Below are 19,179 nucleotides of genomic sequence, written 5' to 3'. Positions count from 1 at the left end.
AGGTGCTCTGCTAAGTCAAAGACGCTAATCACAAAGGACCACTTATCAAATGATTTCACTTATATGAAATCTGCAGAATGGCACAAGAATTGAGACAGGAAGCAGAATAGAGATGGGGAATTAAGACAAGAGGTGTGGAGTTTCTTCTGAGGGTTATGAAAATATTCTAGAACTGACTGTGGTGACTGTTGCAGAACTCTATAAAATACACTAAAGCTCTTTAAATGAGTGACTTGTATGGTATATGAATGATACCTCAATAAAACCATTTTTTAAAAAAGAAAAAAGGGACATTTAAGTCAATGCAGAACATCTAGGAAGCAATTTGGCAATAAACAACAACTTTTACATGTGTGTATATGTATAATATTTATACATTTATATATTTATTTTTAACTTATTTACATTTATATATATGTATATGTGTATATATATACATATATATATATTTTATAGCTTGAGAAAGTTCCAGACTCAAGAGGAATTGAGGAATGCTCAGGGCTTAGTAACTGAGAGAGAAAAGTCTCAAACAGGATGAGCCTGTAAAAGACTTCAAGTTAAAGAATTAAAGTTCCCAAAGTTCATGAACTGGTTTTATCAGAATCACCTAGGAAGCTAGGCAGAAAGACAAATTCCAGAGCCTTACCCATGAGAATTTTTTTTAGTAAGCTCTACACTCAATGTGGGGCTTGAACTCATGGCCGTGAGATCAAGGGTCGAATGTTCTAAGGACTGAGCCAGCCAGGAACCCCCCCTGAGAATTCCGATTCAGTCAATTGCAGAGGCAGGGGGGAAGAGCCAGCATTTTGCTTTTAAGTGTCCCCAGGCAGTGCTCCCCTCCAAAGCACAGGTATTTAATTGGAACCATACAGACAAGATGGGCATGCCCCGCACAAGGATGAAAGGCAACTTCATGAAGCGTTCCTTATTTTTAAAAAAATAATAAATAAGTATCCCCATGATTCTGATGTCAGCCAGATCTGGCTAACTCTTGGACAACAAGGGAAGAAAAATCTTTTATCATGGCAGTAACACTTTTTGGAAAATCATTCTAGAAGTAATATGAGAGACTGATTATAATGAGGCCAAGACCTGCCTTTAATAAGCAAGGATCGGTGCTCTGAATTCCTACTGGGACTTAGTGATATTGATAGACATTTATACACAAACTTTCAGTGCTCAAAATCATCGCCTTAAAAAAGAAAAAAAAAAGACTTTATTACTAAACAAAAACTTAGGAATAATCCTGACACCTTTGCTCAAAATACACAACTTACCAACCTCCCTAATATGTTTGTGGTATTTATGTCAAAATTCTGAAAAGGCTGAGGTGATTGCTAATTTAGGTGGTCTTCCTTGCCAACCACATCACTCTCATGAGTATTTGATTCTCCAGCTTCCCTCCCCACAGGCTAACAAGCAAATCTGTTCCATCCACTTATGAGGAATATTTGAAATAAACTTTGCATGTAAATATGGATTTATGAGGAACATCTGAAGACTGAAAGATTGATACAAATGACTCATCAAGTAACATTGAGCGCCCCTGTGTTTCAACTCTGAATAATGGATTTACATAACTGTAAGCACATTATCCTAGCTCCCTTTTTGAACGGTGGCCTTGTTTCACAAGACAACTAGCAGGGGTATAAATACTAGCTGTAGCCCTTGGCACACCTGGACACAGAAAGCTATCTGGCCCAAATATCTCAAGCTCTTTTGTTGAATTAGCAATTGCAGTAACTAAGAAGGAGACTGGTAGGTGGGTGTTCTAGAGCCCTTAAAAGCCTTTCTTACAGATGGTTCTCAGTGGTAACTGTGACTCAACAACCACAATTCCAAGTTGTTAGGACAAAATACTGGATAATGTAAAGAGGCATACTCTTAAGTACTAAGCTGTTTCTTTAAATTCAAGTGCTTTAATGTTTTAAGTGAAAAAAAATACTAAAATTGGTTACAGGATGGGGCGCCCGGGTGGCTCAGTCGTTAAGCGTCTGCCTTCGGCTCAGGTCATGATCCTAGGGTCCTGGGATGGAGCCCCGCATCCGGCTCCCTGCTCTGCGGGAAGCCTGCTTCGCCCTCTCCCACTCCCCCTGCTTGTGCTCCCTCTCTGGCTGTGTCTCTGTCAAATAAATAAATAAAATCTTTAAAACAAAACTGGTTACAGGAAATTATTGTAGAACCCAACTTTTCCTTATTTAACATTATGTGTTTAATACAAGAGAAAACAGTGTAACTACCTGTTCACGATATTTCAACTCCTGAAACATTACGCAGCCTTTTGTTCGAATAGGCTGAGCCACCCCCGCTGACCCCAAGACTAAAAAGCAAATTGATACTAGTTTGAAGTAATTCCTTTTATATCCAATTTACTTCCTCCGAGAACAGGTTAATGAGGGTCTCACCTGCTGCTCATTTTCAAGTTCTCATTCCTCCACCTCAAGTCCCCTGTTTGCAAATTTAAATATAAAACACAGAATGGTCAAAGACAAGTGTTTGATTAACAAGATGGTAAGCCCAGACAGATGACATAATGAGGCAGTTATTGCCTTCATAAAAATTCTATCTTACTGGCATATAATTAAGACTTATAATCTAAATTCAACCTTCAAATTTCATCCTCCTCCATCCTAATAAAACTAACTATAGGAGGCCAGATCCACTGGTCTAGTATTCAGAATTGTCTTCTACAAGCCAGGACATTTCTTAAAGTACAGAGCAGTGTAAAAATATTGAATGTGAAGGCAAATAAAAAGTTCTTTATCTTAACAACTGAAATAACATCACCTGTCTTGGCTAACTCACAGGCTCACTGTTTAGAGGGGGATGTTTGTTATAATAGAGTATAATAGCATAAAAGTTTAAAAAAATATACAGTGATAATGTCAATTGTTGGCAAAAAAAAAAGAGTATAATAGCATAGAGTGTATTACAAATGTTAATAACTATTTAAATTATGATCGCCACAGGCTAAGCATTAGATCAGGAGGGTATCTTATCCAGAAAAGTCTTACTTCCAATTTTAATACATTTTCATTATTAAAAAATTGATTTGAGAATAAATATCTCTTAACTATAAACAAGGGGTCTCTCAACTAACTTACTACACTAGAAAATATGTATATTTCAAATTAAAATGGATAAACTCTGTGATTAGCATTTTCTTCCATAAAGAGAGACAAAATAGTGGCATCAAGTTCCTGTTTAGAAGTCTCAGCCACATCTACTCTGCAAACACTTAGCTGAAACATTTCATTCAGATGCAGACTATAACTTGATGGATTCATTCGCAAATCCAGTGAAGTGGTTAAGGGAGACCACAAAATTAGAATCCCGTAATGGGTGCAGTTTTTTATTTTAAAACTCAGCATAATCATAGTCCATCTTAATGAAAATGTATACTGTGGAAATCCAATATTACTTAAGTAAACACCAGTGGAATAGTAATAATTAGAGCTATTACCATTTACTCAGCATCTATCACATGCCAGGCATTGTGAGATGGCCTTTAAATACTCAATTTCAATCTTCACAACAACCAAAAATTTGTATTTGTCCAAGGTCATAACGCTCATAAGTGGGATCTGAACCCAGATCCCTTTTACTACAGAGCTTGATCATTTCCCTCTCTGCTGCACAGCTTTCTCCTAGGCAAAACTCCCAAAACTCAAGCGAGGCTTGGATCTGCTCCTGTTGCTTTGGCCTCCCACCAGATGATGCAATCATTAGGCTAGGCTTGATCCCAAAGGAACCGGGGAGGTTATAATTTACCAAACCCACAAAGAGATTTAAATGGGCAAATCAGTCTATAGCCAGATTAGTTGAGGTAACTACAAAGCTGGAGTGAAGAGTACCCATTATAAAAATCAAATAATAATTTTTAAAAACACAATAATATTTATTAAATGCTTGTTCTGTGCCCAGGATTGTTTTAGGAACTAAAGAACAGACTGGATGAAAGATTTGTATTAAAATTTTCAGCACAGGGGCGCCTGGGTGGCTCAGTCGTTAGGCGTCTGCCTTGCGCTCAGGTCATGATCCCAGGGTCCTGGGATTGAGCCCTGCAACAGGCTCCCTGCTGGGTGGGAAGCCTGCTACTCCCTCTGCTTGTGTTCCCTCTCCCGCTGTCTCTCTCCGTCAAAAAATAAATCTTAAAAAAAAAAAAAAAGTTTAAAAAAAACTTTTTTTCAGCAGAGAGGAAAAATGTAAATAACATTAATTCACTGTTGTACCAAGACAAAAGCTACCTGTGTGTACAGAACAGAACATAGCAGCCCTCAAATATTAACTGAGTCAACTCGTATCAGGAAAATTAATTACTCCAAATATCTTTTCTGCTTATCTCATGTATATGCATTTCTCTAGCAGGGGAATTGCTGGGCTTCAGAGTCAGCATATTTTTGACTTTCTAGATAATTCCAAACTGGTTTCCAAAGTAGTCATACCAAGTTATATTCCTATCAGCCAGGTATGAATGTTCCTATTGCTCAACAGCATCAGGATTCGGTATTGCCAACTGTAATTTAGGTATGCAGTAATACGGCACTATGGTTGTAATTTGCATTTCCTTGATTAACAAAGACCTTATTATGTTTTATTATGCATTTATTAGACATTTGGATATCTCCTTTTCTGAAGTGCCTGTTCAAGACTTCCACCCATTATTCTATTAGTGCAGGTAACATCTTATTTAAGGTAAGATTCTATATCCAAGACCTATCCTGAGGTCATGAATATATTCTCCTATATTAACTTCTAAAAGTTTTATTGTTTTGTCTTTCATTTGCCATGCCTCCTGGGTCATAAATTAAGTGTCTGAATATGTGTGAATCTATTTCTGTACTTCTCATAGTGTTCTACTGATCAATTAGTCTACCCTGGTGCCAATACCACACTGTCTTAATTATCACAGCTCTTCTTGATCTCCAGTAGAGATGATTTTCCAATTTATTTTTTCCTTTTCAAGAGTCTCTTGCCTTTTCTTGGTCATTAACAAAACATTTAGTATCAGCTTGTCTATTTTTTTAAATTTGCTGGGATTACATTAAATCTTAAGTCTGTTTCCAAAGAATTAACACCTTGCAATATATATATTCCAATCCTTGAACCAGTGTATCGTCTTCATTTATTTAGGTTTCACTTGAAGTCATTCAATAAAGTCATAGAATTTTTTCTGTAAAGGTCTTTTATACATATTTTGTTAGATTTAAAATATATATCCAATAGTTTTTCTTTTTTTTTAAAGATTTTATTTATTTATTTGAGAGAGAGAGAATGAGAGATAGAGAGCACAAGAGGGAAGAGGGTCAGAAAGAGAAGCAGACTCCCTGCTGAGCAGGGAGCCTGATGTGGGACTCGATCCTGGGACTCCGGGATCATGACCTGAGCCGAAGGCAGTCGCTTAACAAACTGAGCCACCCAGGCACCCTCCAATAGTTTTTTTTCAAAGATTTTATTTTTAGGCAATCTCTACACCCAATGTGGTACTTGAACCCACAACCCCAAGATCAAGTCACATGCTCTACCAACTGAACCAGGCAGGTGTCCCATATCTCCTATAAGTGGTGAAAAACCATGGATCTGGGGCTCCTGGGTGGCTCAGTTGGTTAAGTGACTGCCTTCGGCTCAGGTCATAATCCTGGAGTCCCTGGATTGAGTCCTGCATCAGGCTCCCTGCTCGGCAGGGAGTCTGCTCTCCCTCTGACCCTCCCCCATCTCATGTGCTCTCTTTCTCATTCTCTCTCTCTCAAATAAATAAAATCTTTAAAAGAAAAAAAGAAAAACCATGGATCTGAAAAAAAGATGATTGTTTCTAAATTTTATTTTATTTTATATTTTATTTATTTATTTGACAGAGAGAGACACAGTGAGAGAGGAAACACAAGCAGGGTGAGTGGGAGAGAGAAGCAGGCTTTCCGCGGAGCAGGGAGCCCGATGTGGGGCTCGATCCCAGGACCCTGGGATCATGACCTGAGCTGAAGACTAATTGATCAGTAGCCCAATGACTGAGCTACCCAGGTACCCCTTAATTTTTTTTTAATATTGTTTTTATTTGACAGAGAGACACAGCAAGAGAGGAAACACAAGTATGGGGACTGGGAGAGGGGGAAGCAGGCTCCCCGCCAAGCAGGGAGCCCAATGCGGAGCTCGATCCCAGGACCCTGGGATCATGACCTCAGCCGAAGGCAGACGCCCAACGACTGAGCCACCCAGGCGCCCCTAAATTTTTTTATTTTTAAGTAATCTCTACACCCAACATAGGGCTCAAACCCACAACTCTGAGATCAAGAGTTACATGCTCCATCAACTGAGTCAACCAGGTGCCCCAAAAAGATATGATATTTTTTAATGATGTATAAAAAGATATCATTTTTTAGATTTTATTTATTTATTTATTTGAGAGAGAGCGAGCACAAGCAGGGGGAGAAGCAGAGAGAGAGGGAGAGAGAATCTCAAGCACATTCCTCACTGAGCACAGAACCCAACACAGAGCTCAATCTCATGACCCTGGGATCATGACCTGAGCCAAAACCAAGAGTCAGAAGCTTAACTGACTGAGCCATCCAGGCACCCCAAAAGATACCGTTTTTTTGATGAGACACCTAGACTTTGGGATAACTCATATATAATTCATATATAGATATGAATATAAGCATTCTCAAAATTTTTTAATGGAACAAAGTTCATCAAAGTACAATTTCTGCCGCAAAATTTAGTTTAGTTTTGGGTATTTTTTTAAGTAATCTCTACTCTCAACCTGGGGCTCAAACTCACAACCCCAAGATCAAGAGTCACATGCCCCACTGATTGAGTCAGCCAGGCTCTCCATAATTTAGGGGGAGGGGGTTGTTGTTGTTTTTTAAGATTTTATTAATTTATTTTAGAGAGAGAGAGTGTGTGAGCGGGGAGGGGTAGAGGGGAAAGGAGAGGAAGAAAGAATCTGAAGCAGACTCAGTGCTGAGCACAGAGCCCAAAGTGGGGCTAGATCCCACCACCAGATCATGACCTGAGATGAAACCATGAGTCAGACTCTCAAGAGACTGAGCCACCCAGGTACCCCCCCCCATAATTTAGTTTTAACTCTAGAATTAACATTTTATAGTTATGTCATATCTTTAGGAGGTTTAAATGTTTTGAGAAAACAGGTTTAACATACTTGAGAAAACTTATGTTACATAAACAAGTATCCTAAACACCAATTGGTTGTAGGTCCTTACATTTATCAATGTATGAAGTACTTAAATAAAATCCAGAATAGGGTGCCTGGGTGGCTCAGTTGGTTAAGCGACTGCCTTCGGCTCAGGTCATGATCCTGGAGTGCCAGGATCGAGTCCCACATCGGGCTCCCTGCTCAGCGGGGAGTCTGCTTCTCCGTCTGACCCTCCCCCCCTCATGCTCTATCTCATTCTCTCTCTCAAATAAATACATAAAATCTTTTAAATAAATAAATAAAATGCAGAATAATTTCATTCATCAACTTCGAGTAGATAAGTGAGTAAAGAAACTGAAATCTAATTAATATACACACCATTGCGTGAGATTGAGAACCCACACGCCTTGCTCCTAGCCTTAGTTCCCACCACTCTCACACCATTCACTAAATTGTCCCCTTATTCTCATCTGTAAACTAGTTACAATACTGTTCTGTCAGTGTCACACATTAAGGATGAAATGTAAACAGATGCCTTAGAAAACACACTAAAAAATTTAGTCAAACGCAAAGCAACAATTAGCCACAGGTGTTAGAGGTATTCTGCCATCAGAAGGACATGACAATAAGGTTGCCTTTAATCACGGTTTGTAGTAAGACCGAAAACAGACTGGCCTCAAAATTTTCAAGCAAGAAGAGATTTTCACACAAAAAATAAAAATTTTGAAGAAAAAGGAAGAAAGTCTCAGAAATCACCTCGAATATCTTAAAATTAATTACCTTCACTCCTTTATTCCTCCAAACATCTTAGAATCCAGTAAGGAAATGGCATTCTTGTACTGCATTCTATATGAGGAGGCTAAAATCTATCCATCACTTCTAGGAATTTATAACATATTTAGGAAACAAGAAATAAGCATAAATAATTGCTACATGATACAAATTAAGTACTCAATAAATGCTATTATTATTACAAAACAGTACAAAAATCCTGTAGGACATTCAGAGACAAAAGGGATCACTTTCAAGTAAGATGGTCAACAGGAACTCAATGAAGAATGTGTGCAGTGGTTGGCAAACTACAGCCCAAGGGTGGCTCAACACCTGTTTTTGGATATAGCCTGTAAGCTAAGAATGGTTTTTACATTTTAAAATAGTTGAAAAAGGGCGCCTGGGTGGCTCAGTCTGTTAAGCGTCTGCCTCCAGCTCAGGTCATGATCCCAGAGTCCTGGGATCAAGTCCCACATTGTGCTCCCTGCTTGGCGGGGAGTCGGCTTTTTCCTCTACCCCTCCCCCCTGCTTCTGCGTGCGTGCTCTCTCTCTCTCTCTCTCAAATAAATAAAATATTTTTAAAAATAGTAAAATAAAACAGTTGAAAAGACTCCAAAAAAAGAGCATTTCTTTTTTTTTAAGATTATTTATTTATTTATTTGAGAGAGTGAGAATGAGAGAGAGAGCACATGAGAGGGGGGAGGGTCAGAGGGAGAAGCAGACTCCCTGCTGAGCAGGGAGCCCGATGTGGAACTCGATCCCGGGACTTCAGGATCATGACCTGAGCCGAAGGCAGTCGCTTAACCAACTGAGCCACCCAGGCGCCCAAAAAAGAGCATTTTGTAACACATGAAAGTTATAGTACATCACACTTCGGGGTCCATAAATAAAGTTTAATTGGAACACAGCCATGCTTCACATGACAGGGGTGAAGGAGCAGTTGTAACAGGGACCAAATGGCCCACAAAACCACAAATATTTACTCCCTGGTTCTTTACCGAAAAAAAGTTTACCAACCAACTGCTCAAGAAATATGGGTGGGATTTTGGTGGACAGAACTAGAGGAGGAGGTGGGGGTTGGGGGGATGACACAAACATTCCATATGAGAAATGAAGGTGTGAAAACATGAAGGAAAACTCCAGAATATTTCAGGGACAGTGGGAAGACTGGTTTGGCTGAAGCAGAGGGTCCAAAATCGGTAGTCACTGAGCTACTGATGACTATGTGCTTTGTTACTGAGCCATTTATATCATTATGGTAACTGATAACAAGCATTCTCATACCAAGACTATGAGATTGGTACTATCATTATCCCCATTAATAATTAAGAACTAGTTAAATGATGGGTGCCTGGGTGGCGCAGTCTATTGAGCAGCTGACTCTTGGTTTCAGCTGAGGTTGTGATCTCAGGGTGGTGAGATCGAGCCACGCATGGGGCTCTGCGCTCAGCCCTCAGCACTCAGCACAGGGAAGAGTCTTCTTGAGACTCTCTCACTTTCCCTCCACCCCTCCACACCAGGCGCTCTGTCTCTCTCGCTCACTCTTTCTAAAATATAAATCTTAAAAAAAAAACAAACTAGTTATATGACTTAATAAAGAAACTACTCTGTCAAATAAATAAAATATTTAAAAAGGGGGCAGGGGTGCCTGGGTGACTCAGTTAAGTGTCTGCCTTTGGCTCAGGTCATGACCCCAGGGTCTTGGGATCAAGCCCTATGTTGGGCTGCTTGCTCAACGGGGAGTCTACTTCTCCCTCTCCCTCTGCCTCCCTCTCCCCCTGCTTGTGTGCTCTCTTTCTCTGTCAAATAAATGAATAAAATCTTAAAAAAAGAAAGAAAGAAAGAAAGAAACTAAGCTTACAGATTTTATGTAGTGGGCCCAAGATGAGTCAATTGAATCTAGTCTATGAATCTAGGTTTCTTTGCCTGCAGAGCCCATGCTATTCAATACTACAACATACCAAACCTCCATACAGGGTAGTAGAAGGAAATATTTGTTTTCAAATACAGGCATAAAAAGAACATGATTTTATCTGTAAGCTATGACTCTTTTGTATTTAAAAGAACAGTTGTCCCATGAGCTGGTCCAAAGTGTTCCACACTTGGAATTAAACTATCATGGCCCTCTTCCTAAATCATAGGAGGAAAAAAAAAATGTGAGCTTGATTTTCTCAATTTCAACTTTCTCCCAGAAGTATTTCTTAAATCTTTGAAAAAATGACACATCATAAAAATCAATAAGTACCAGACCAAGTTTGGTAAAATTCAGCAGATTATGCCTAGCTCGACTTTTTTTTAATGGATTATGTGCTCAATAGATTTACATTTTATTATTTTAAGTTCAAATGATTAATTGAGTTTATTAATTCAGGAACAGTTAACTCAATTATCTAGAAGTAGTTTTAATGTTTTCTTCAAAAGAATAATGCTTCTGTGAGAGCTATCATAAGCATTAAGAAAAAAATCAGGCACACCTACATATTAGCAGTATCTATTAGATGAAACTATAGAAACCAAAAGATAATACATTGTATGAGGGCTTACTGCTACTTGGAAACACCCCACTCCCATTAAACTAAATCTAAGGCTGCACAGTTCAACAGAAATATGCAAGCCACACAGGCAAGCCACATATGTAATTTTAAATCATCTAGTAGCCACATTTTTTAAAAGTTGAAACAGGTGAAATTGCAATAATTATTTAACCTAGTATATGTAACATATTATCATTTCAACATATAATCAATATTTTAAGAGCACCTGGCTAGCTCAGTGGGAAAAGCATGTGACTCTTGATCTCAGGGTCATGAGTACGAGCCCAACATTGGGTAGAGAGATTACTTAAAAATAAATAAATTTTATAATCAACATTTTATCAATTGAATTTTTTTCATACTTAATCTCAAAATCTGGCATAAAAGTATTTTACACTTACAGGACTAGGCAAATTTCAAGTGCTCCACAGCCACATGTGGCCACTGGCTACCATATTGGACTGCAGAGATCTAAGGGATAGCTCTTCTAAAAACCACAATAGGAAAAAGGCTGTGGATTACAACCAGCGAATCAGACCTAGAAAGTGAAAGACATGGGTCAAGAAAGGGAGCTTGTAGCTCCAATATTCTAATGTTGAAATAAGAGTTCAACTAGGAAATGAATAACAAACAATAATGGACCATTTTAGCAGATAATGACCTTTCAGCAATCTACTTGGGGTTCTTAAAATATTGCATAGTATTGATTGTATGTTTGTTTTCTCTACATTGTAACTAGTCTTGCTATAATTGTTATTTGAGATTACCCATACTCTCCCCCCTCCCTCTCCATTTCCTCACCCCCACCACCACCCCCACCACCCCCGCCAAGGAATTTTCTAACTATTTCAAAGTTATCAAAAAACAAAAAACAAAACCTACTTCCAGTTGCTTTTCACAACCTGAACAAATTTAAAATCTACACAGGTAATGTGTAAGCCACTGAAGGATCTGGGGAAGGGAATGGAAATAATGTTTCAGTACTAATAGTGAAGTATCCATGTCACAGAAGGAGGGGGAGGAAATAAACTGGAAAGGCACTAGTTCAGAATGTTCCACATGAATCTTGAAATCTTGTAGCCTTGAGAACAAAAAAGGACAGAGACCAGATTTAGCAGTGATTCAAGTAAATCAGGTAAACAGTATCATGCCAGAAGAAGGAGAAGACTTCAAAGGAGACTGACCAAAATAATGAAGTCAGCAGCTCCCCCCTTACCTTCCTCTCCCTACACCGTACTCCAGGAGAATCCCAGAGGGACCATTCTGCAAAGATTTGCTTGTAGCAAACATTTCCTTTTCCTTAACTCACTAGCTCTTTCTAGACACCAGACCAAATTCTCATTTGCTAATCTATTAAAGTACCTATGATAAATATGAGCAATAATAAATTCTGTTTATAAAAAACATACAAATTGCTGGAGGAGGTGTGTCTACACTCTTTGGGGAAAGAGGTGGGGTGAGGGAAGATTATTTTAGGTGATAATAGGTCAAAGTAAATCAGCATTCAATTTTAAAACAAACTCTGACTAAACAATTCAAACACTGCAATGACAAAATGCTTAGTAGTTTATCACTTTTACCAACTGAAAGTATGTAGTTACAATGTGTTTACTAATGCTTGAAATGTAAAATTAAGGAAACCATAATTATAGCTCAATATTTTTCAACTCTGATCAATTCTGCATGTTACTCAGAAACCTATCCCATTAGGACATGTTTTTAAAAAGTAAAAAGAATCAAATGTTATAATTCTTTCAGTTCAGAGGGTTTCATGATGCCCCCTTCAAGTAATGGGGAAAAGTACTACAGTGGCAAATCATCAATGAAGTCATTAAGGTACCGATCTACGTGAAAAACAAAACTAGAAACAAAAGCCAAATATGATGCCAAGTTTGTAAAAATGTTTCATACACACACCAAGATTTGAAGCACACTAAAGTATCAGCAAGGATTATCTGTGGTAATTTTACTTTAGGTAATTTTTATTTTAACCTGTTTCTATATTTTCTGTTTTCTACAATGATGATATATTATTGTTAAAACTGGTATGAAAAAATAAAATTTGACAAGTGGAAACTGAGGTTGTACCAATCAATTTAGTATTATATCGGATTGATAGGCTATCCCTTATACCACCATATTCTAAGCAAAAAGCATTCAGGGCCCTTGAAGACATGAACTTTGCCTTATCTATATAATACATACTTGATTACATTCACATGTACAATATATGATGCGCAGATTAATACTTGTGCTGCACAACATTTGGAAACTAAAAATGGTTCATTTAGGAAAAGACAAAGCAGGTAAGCACCCTTGCAAAAGAAAGGAGAGCCAAGAGTGGATGGTCAAGGAATAAATCAGTAAGAGGAGTCACAAGGTGGGAATAACGTCTTGGTCCAAAATTTTAAAATGTAGATCTACTACAAATTGGTTTTTTTTTTTTTAAGATTTTATTTATTTACTTGTCAGAGAGCACAAGCAGGGGGCCCCGCAGAGGGAGAAGCGAGCTCTCCATTGAGCAAGGAGCCCAGTGCGGGACTCCCATCTATCCCAAGACCTTGGATCGTAACCTGAGCCGAAGGCAGACAGACGCTTAACCGACTGAGCCACCCAGGAGACCCTAAATTGTTCACTTTTAAAAACGGCCCATTTTTTGTCAATTTCACCTCTACTCATTAAAAAAGTAAAGGTAGACTTCTAAATATAACAGATTGAATCAGCACTGCTTTAAAACGCGGCTTTGCCCCCTAACAAAGGCAATTTTTCTCAATTCTAGAGCAACATGTAACTATGGTTCATCAACGTGGAAACTATTGTGGTGCCGGGAATGGAGTGGGTAGAAGAGTACCAAAAACAGTGTACCTTCCTGCCTTCAAAGAGCTTACCGCAATAGGGAGAGGGATAACAAAGGAACGGGTGACGGAAAGAGGTCACAAAACAGTCACGAGTGATTTTGTTGGTTTTAAAATAATGAAGGTTAAGTACTGTTGAGGTTAAAAAAAGTTTGTGGAACAAGATTTGAACAGACGATGGTGCAGAATTAGGCACATGGCTGAGCTGGGTGGGACTCATCGCACACTTAATCCTCGATGACAGCACCAAAACCAGCCCTCTCTGGGCTTAAGCGTACACAAACATTGAAAATTGACTGAAATCCAACAAATCCGCCAAGCAAGGCTAAACACGCACGCACGCAAAATTCAACAGCGCTGCGTTCATTTTCCTTGGTAGAGTACCTAATACCTGGCTACTGACTAAAAAAGGCTTAACGAAAGCTGATGATCGGCTGGAATCTATACACCATCAACCCGCTCCCAAAGGGCCTCTGGCTCACGCCTTTGCACGCCAACACCGGGCGCTGGTTGACCTCGGCCTCCGCCCTGCTCACCCCGGGACGCTGTTTACCAAGGCTGACCCAAACGTGCCATCCCCACGCCCCTCCAAGCCGGGCCTCCCCGGGTCCCGGCGACGCCACCTTGTAAATATGGGACTGGGAGGGGGGGGGACCCGCAATCAATGGCAGGTGGGTGGCGCGGCCTCACGAGACAAAGCAGGGCTCCCCATCCAAGGGAGCCCTCCATCGCGCGGGCCGCCTGCCCGCCTGGCCCCGAGGTCCGGGCCGCGCCGCCACCCCCGCGCCGCCCCCCGGGTACCCGGCCGGCGGAGACCGCCCGCTGCACCCCGAGTGGCCGCCGCACCCCGAGCGCCGGCCCAACCGCCGCGGCAGGAGCGCGCAGGGCGCCCAACTGCCGTCCCGGCCCAACCAACGCGGGCAGGGGAGGAGAGGTGCGCGCGGCCGGCGGAGCGTGCGAGCCACTCGGGGGTCGCAGGGGGGAGGCTGCGCGCGGGGAAGGCAGGGGCCAAGAGGCGCCGAAGCCATCGCTGAACGCAGCGCCAGGAGGGGCTCCTTTAGGGGGTTTTGCCCCTTTCCCCTTAGAAGGTGCAGATGGTTTGACCCCCCACCCCGAGTGAGGTGCCTTGTCCCAGCCCCGGCTGGACTGTACCATCGGGCGGTGCCGCCGGGATTTCTCCCCCCCACCACCACCACCATCAGTTTCCCCCCCCCCCCCCACCCGGGTCCGCGGTCGGTTGGCCCCGGCCGGGCTCTGAGACGCGGAAAGAGCTTGGCGCCATTTTGGGTGGGACTAAGCAAAGACGAAACACCCTCCCAGTCGATGGGGTACTCTGGACGCTGGCTTATCCGGTTCCCTTAATCCTTTAGGTACTCACACGACGTTGGGTGAGGGGAGCTGGAAGATCAGCGGGTCCCCGATCCTCTCTCCCTAGGGGTGATGGAAATCAAACCCCCCCCGCCACCTCCAGGTGGTTCTTCCCGCCGCAGAGTGGGAGCAGCATAAAAGGCGGGGCCTTATTAGCATAGTCTGCCTGGCAACCTGATCTCGACGTTATATGATTGGCTGAACTCTGTAAACCCCATGCCCTGCCTAGAGACGAGTAACGCTGGGGCGAACTGACAGGCCCAGATTTAAGACTCATGACGAAGATCCTGAGACGCTTGTTCAGGCGGCAGAGAAAGCCAAAAGGAGATTCACACAATGGCCCAATGACTGAAGGCCTCTTTATTTCGTGCTCTGCTGTTCATTTAAAACCCAATCAAAGAGCGGGTCTCAGGCCGCGCTGGCCTGCGTTTGTACTCTAAGCCAATCAGAAAAGCCGACTCTTCGGATTCAGGGTCAAGCCGGCCCTGAGGGTCCCGTGGCCGCCGAGGTGGGGAAAAGTCCCCGCCTCGGTGGCGCAGGTAGAGGGGATGGAGTGCTCATCGGAGTGCGAGCGAGCCCCCCCTCCGACACCCGAGAGGCCCGGTGTGCTGAGACGCCGAGCCAGGGGACGTGGCGGGACGAGTGCGCCGCCGGCTTGCGGGCGTGCTCCGGTTTGGCGCCCTCACACAGTTTAGCACCTGAGGCCGACCTGCCTACGGAGCTCAGCTGAACCGATGCTACGCGCGAACCCCGAACTCAGTGCGGGCCTCGGCCGGTCGGCATGCGCCTTCCTGGGCCTCGGGCTCCAGGCTTCTGGGTGTACGGCTCCCGCCGCGCGCTCCTCCTGGGCTGACGGTGCCTCCACCCCTGGCCCCGCGACTGCGTGTGTGTTCAGTCCTTGCCAAACCCTGGAGCGCCTCGCCGCATCTCTCCTTTACCCTCTTCCCATTTTTTCAGAAACATGAAGTAGTATTCAACACTGATTAACCAGTGACTCAGTCACTCATTTCTTAACCTCAGGCTTCCACATCCTACCATCCCGTAAAATTGCCTTCCCAAAGGGCAGCCAAGTGCACAGAAAGGAACCCAAGCTCTGGAGCAAGACGCCCAGCCCTAGATAGCAACCCCTAATAGGAATGGCAACTAAATCTGCAAGAGACCTTGAACCTTTGGACCTTCAGGGAGTTTTCCCCTCCAAAACATCTACCTTGCTACATTGTTTTGAAGATTGAGATTTACATGTAAAAATACCTCCCTACCAGGAACTTAAACGAATGGAAGTGTTAATGATGATAAAACAGACAAAACTGCTAAACTAATTGGCTAACCAAGAAAAAGAGGAAGAAAGCACAACTAAGCAAAAGACTTGAGAATAGAAAACATCCAAGGGTGGGGAGGGGAATCTAAAATCCATTCAACAATGTCCTCCTCACTGTTTTATTTAAAAAAAAACTGGAAACAAAGTGGAAAGAGTAGGAGAACATTGCGTTTTTAAGAACTTAAAGACAGTTGATTACCTCATAAGCAACTTGATAACTAGACCGTGTCTTGTTCCGCCACAGGGACGAAGAAGCACAAGACTTAGAACGAGATGGTCCAAAAACACTTGTTGAATTTAACTGAGAAGGAAACGTATTTGGGGTGGCGCGGGCAGGGGGCCCGCGCGGTGGAGGGCTCTCCCTTGGATGGGGTGCCCTGCTTTGTCTCTTGAGGCCGCGCCACCCACCTGCCACCTGATGAGGCAGAAGCAAGTAACTCTTCAGGGGACACATGGCAGTCAGTTGCCTTGGAAAAGATTATATTGGTTAAGAAAGTCATTCCAGTGTTCCCCTTTAGCCCCGTCAGGGGACAGACAATGCCAGAGGCTGGACACGTCTGCTCCTGTATCCTTTGGCCTCTAGAGAAAACTTTCCCCATTTTGAGATTTGACATATCATGCTCTCTGATGGATTAAGATGGTCCCAAATGAGGTCTGCTGACCAGAAATGTCAAGGAACCCAAAAGGGGGAGCTGACATGAGGAAGGGGGCTATCTGGACTACAGAGCACAAGTCACCCTCATGGACTTTGAAAAATGGTCTGAAACTTTAGAGTGCACACATATTACGGTTGGACACCACCCCAAAGATTTTTTATTCAGAAGACCTTGAGTGAACCTCAGCAACCTGCATTTCATATATTTTTGTTAAGGTTGCTTTTTAAGTATTCTCTACACCCAGTGTGGGGCTCAAACTCACAACCCCAAGATCAAGAGGTACACTCTCTAATGACTGAGTCAGCCAGGTGACCCTCATATAAATTTTTAATTTTAAATTTATACTCAGTAAAATTCACTCATTTTGGTATACTACTATTTATTGAATATGTACTGTATATAGTAGAGGCAACAGAAGAACTTAAGATAATTCCAGGTGATAAGTGCTATAAAGAAAATAAAGCAGGGGCACCTGGGTGGCTCAGTCAGTTAAGTGCCTGCCTTCCACTCAGATCATGATCCCAGGATCTTGGGATCGAGCCCCCATAGGACTCCCGGCTCAGCGGAGAATTTGCTTCTCCCTCTCCCTCTATCCCTCCCCCTCCAACTCCCCCTCCCCCTGCTCTTGGGAGGTCTCTCTTAAACAAATCTTTTTTTTTAAGAGTTTATTTATTTATTTGACAGAGAGAGACATAGCGAGAGAGGGAACACAAGCAGGTGGAGTGGGAGGGGGAGAAGCAGGCTTCCCGCGGAGCAGGGAGCCCGATGCGGGGCTCGATCCCAGGACCCTGGGATCATGACCTGAGCCGAAGGCAGACGCTTAACGACTGAGCCACCCAGATGCCCCAAACATATCTTTTTTTTAAAGATTTTATTTATTTGAGAGAAAGAGAGAGAACGAGCAGAGGGAGGAGCCAAAGGGAATGGGAGAAGCAAGGCTCCATCCCAGGACCCTGGGATCATGACCTGAGCCGAAGGCAGACGTTTAACCAGGCTCCCCTCAAATAAATAAAATCTTAAAAAAAAAAAAAAGTAAAGCAGGAAAATGTAAAGTGTGGGAGATGCTGGGAACTTAAATAGAGTGTCAAAGAAGTCTTTTTTTAAAAAGATTTTATTTATTTATTTGAGAAAGAGACAGGTGACAAGAGAGAGCACAGACAAGGAGAAAAGGGAGAAGCAGGCTTCCTGCCGAGCAGGGAGCCAGACATGGGGCTTGAACCTAGGACCCCGGGATGATGACCTGAGCTGAAGGCAGATGCTTAACCACTGAGCCACCCAGGCACCCCCAAAGAAGTCTTTTCTAAGATACTCACATTTGAGCTGAGACTTGAATATTGGAAAAAAAAAAAAGGCCAGCCATTAAAATTAACAACATGGGAAACAACAGATAGATGTTGGTGAGGATGTGGAGAAAGGGGAACCCTCTTACACTGTTGGTGGGAATGCAAGCTGGTGCAGCCACTGTGGAAAACAGTATAGAGTTTCCTTAAAAAGTTAAAAATAGAACTACCCTACCACCCAACAATTGCACTACTAGGTATTTACCCAAATGATACAAAAATATTGATTCGAAGGGATACATGCACCCCTATGTTTATAGCAGCATTACAACAATAGACAAATTATGGAAAGAGCCCAGATGCCCATCAACTGATGAAGGGATAAAGAAGATGTGGTACGTACACACACACACACACACACACACACACACACACACACACGAATATTACTTGGCCATAAAAAAAGAATGAAATCTTGCCATTTTTAGAGTGAAGCTCCATAAAGGCAGGGATTTTTGTGTTGAAATTTTTTTTCACACTAAAAACAGTAAGAAAGCTAGAGTTGCTAGAATATAAGGCAAGGATACAAGAAAACTTGAAGAGATACTTAGATCATACAACCAGATCATACAAGGTTTTGAATGCTATGGTATTAGAGTTGTTATTGTATTTTAAGTGCAATTTAAAGTAGTTGGACATTTTAAACAGGGGTATAACTTTTTTTTTAAGATAATTCTGGCTGCTCTAGGGTGCTTATCTTGTTCGGTGAGAGGGGGAGAAATAAGAGACAAGGAGGATAGTTAGGAGTCTGTTGCAATATACTCTAAGCAAGAAATTGGTGATCTTGACTAAAATAGGAGTAGTGTAAATGGGAGAAGTGTGTGGATACCAGATATGCTTTGGAGGTAAAGCCACAGAACTTGCAAATAGATAAGACAATGGAACAGAGTGGGGGTTTCTAGTGATGACAAGAGAGTGATCAAGAATCACTTGAAAAATTGAGACAAAAAAAAAGAAGAAAGAAAAATTGAGTCTTGAGTGACCAAGTGAATGTTGATGGCTCCACTGAAATTGGGAAGACTGAGAGAGAAATGGTTAGAAAATTAAGTGTTCCATTGTGGTCATGCTAAGTTTGAAGTATACATTTTAGAAATCCAATTGGACATACTATATTGGCAGTTGGAATTCAAGGAGAGATCAAGGCTATGATACAACTTCAGGATTCATCAGACCATAAATTATATTTA

At 42.0% G+C, this 19,179-nt stretch overlaps 1 protein-coding gene and 1 non-coding gene across 2 annotated transcripts in view; one reads left to right on the top strand and one right to left on the bottom strand.

Moving 5' to 3' along the window:
- PRDM10 (PR/SET domain 10) overlaps window positions 1–14,788 on the bottom strand; it is a 95,994-nt gene extending 81,206 nt beyond the window's left edge. Inside the window, exon 1 of the mRNA XM_028120832.2 lies at window positions 14,689–14,788. The gene's annotated coding sequence lies outside the window, so the exon portion shown is untranslated. The remainder of the gene's footprint in view (window positions 1–14,688) is intronic.
- Window positions 830–933, top strand: LOC114222362 (U6 spliceosomal RNA). The gene has a single exon (XR_003611919.1). It is a non-coding gene; the product is annotated as a U6 spliceosomal RNA (small nuclear RNA).
- Window positions 14,789–19,179: the final 4,391 nt, after the last annotated feature.

This window comes from Eumetopias jubatus, unplaced genomic scaffold, assembly GCF_037043125.1.
Source record: "Eumetopias jubatus isolate StellerSeaLion01/CBP00866 unplaced genomic scaffold, mEumJub1_p1.0 scaffold_13, whole genome shotgun sequence".
NCBI lineage: Eukaryota > Metazoa > Chordata > Mammalia > Carnivora > Otariidae > Eumetopias > Eumetopias jubatus.
Note: the sequence above shows the minus strand (reverse complement) of the source record. Positions and strands in the feature narration are given on the sequence as shown.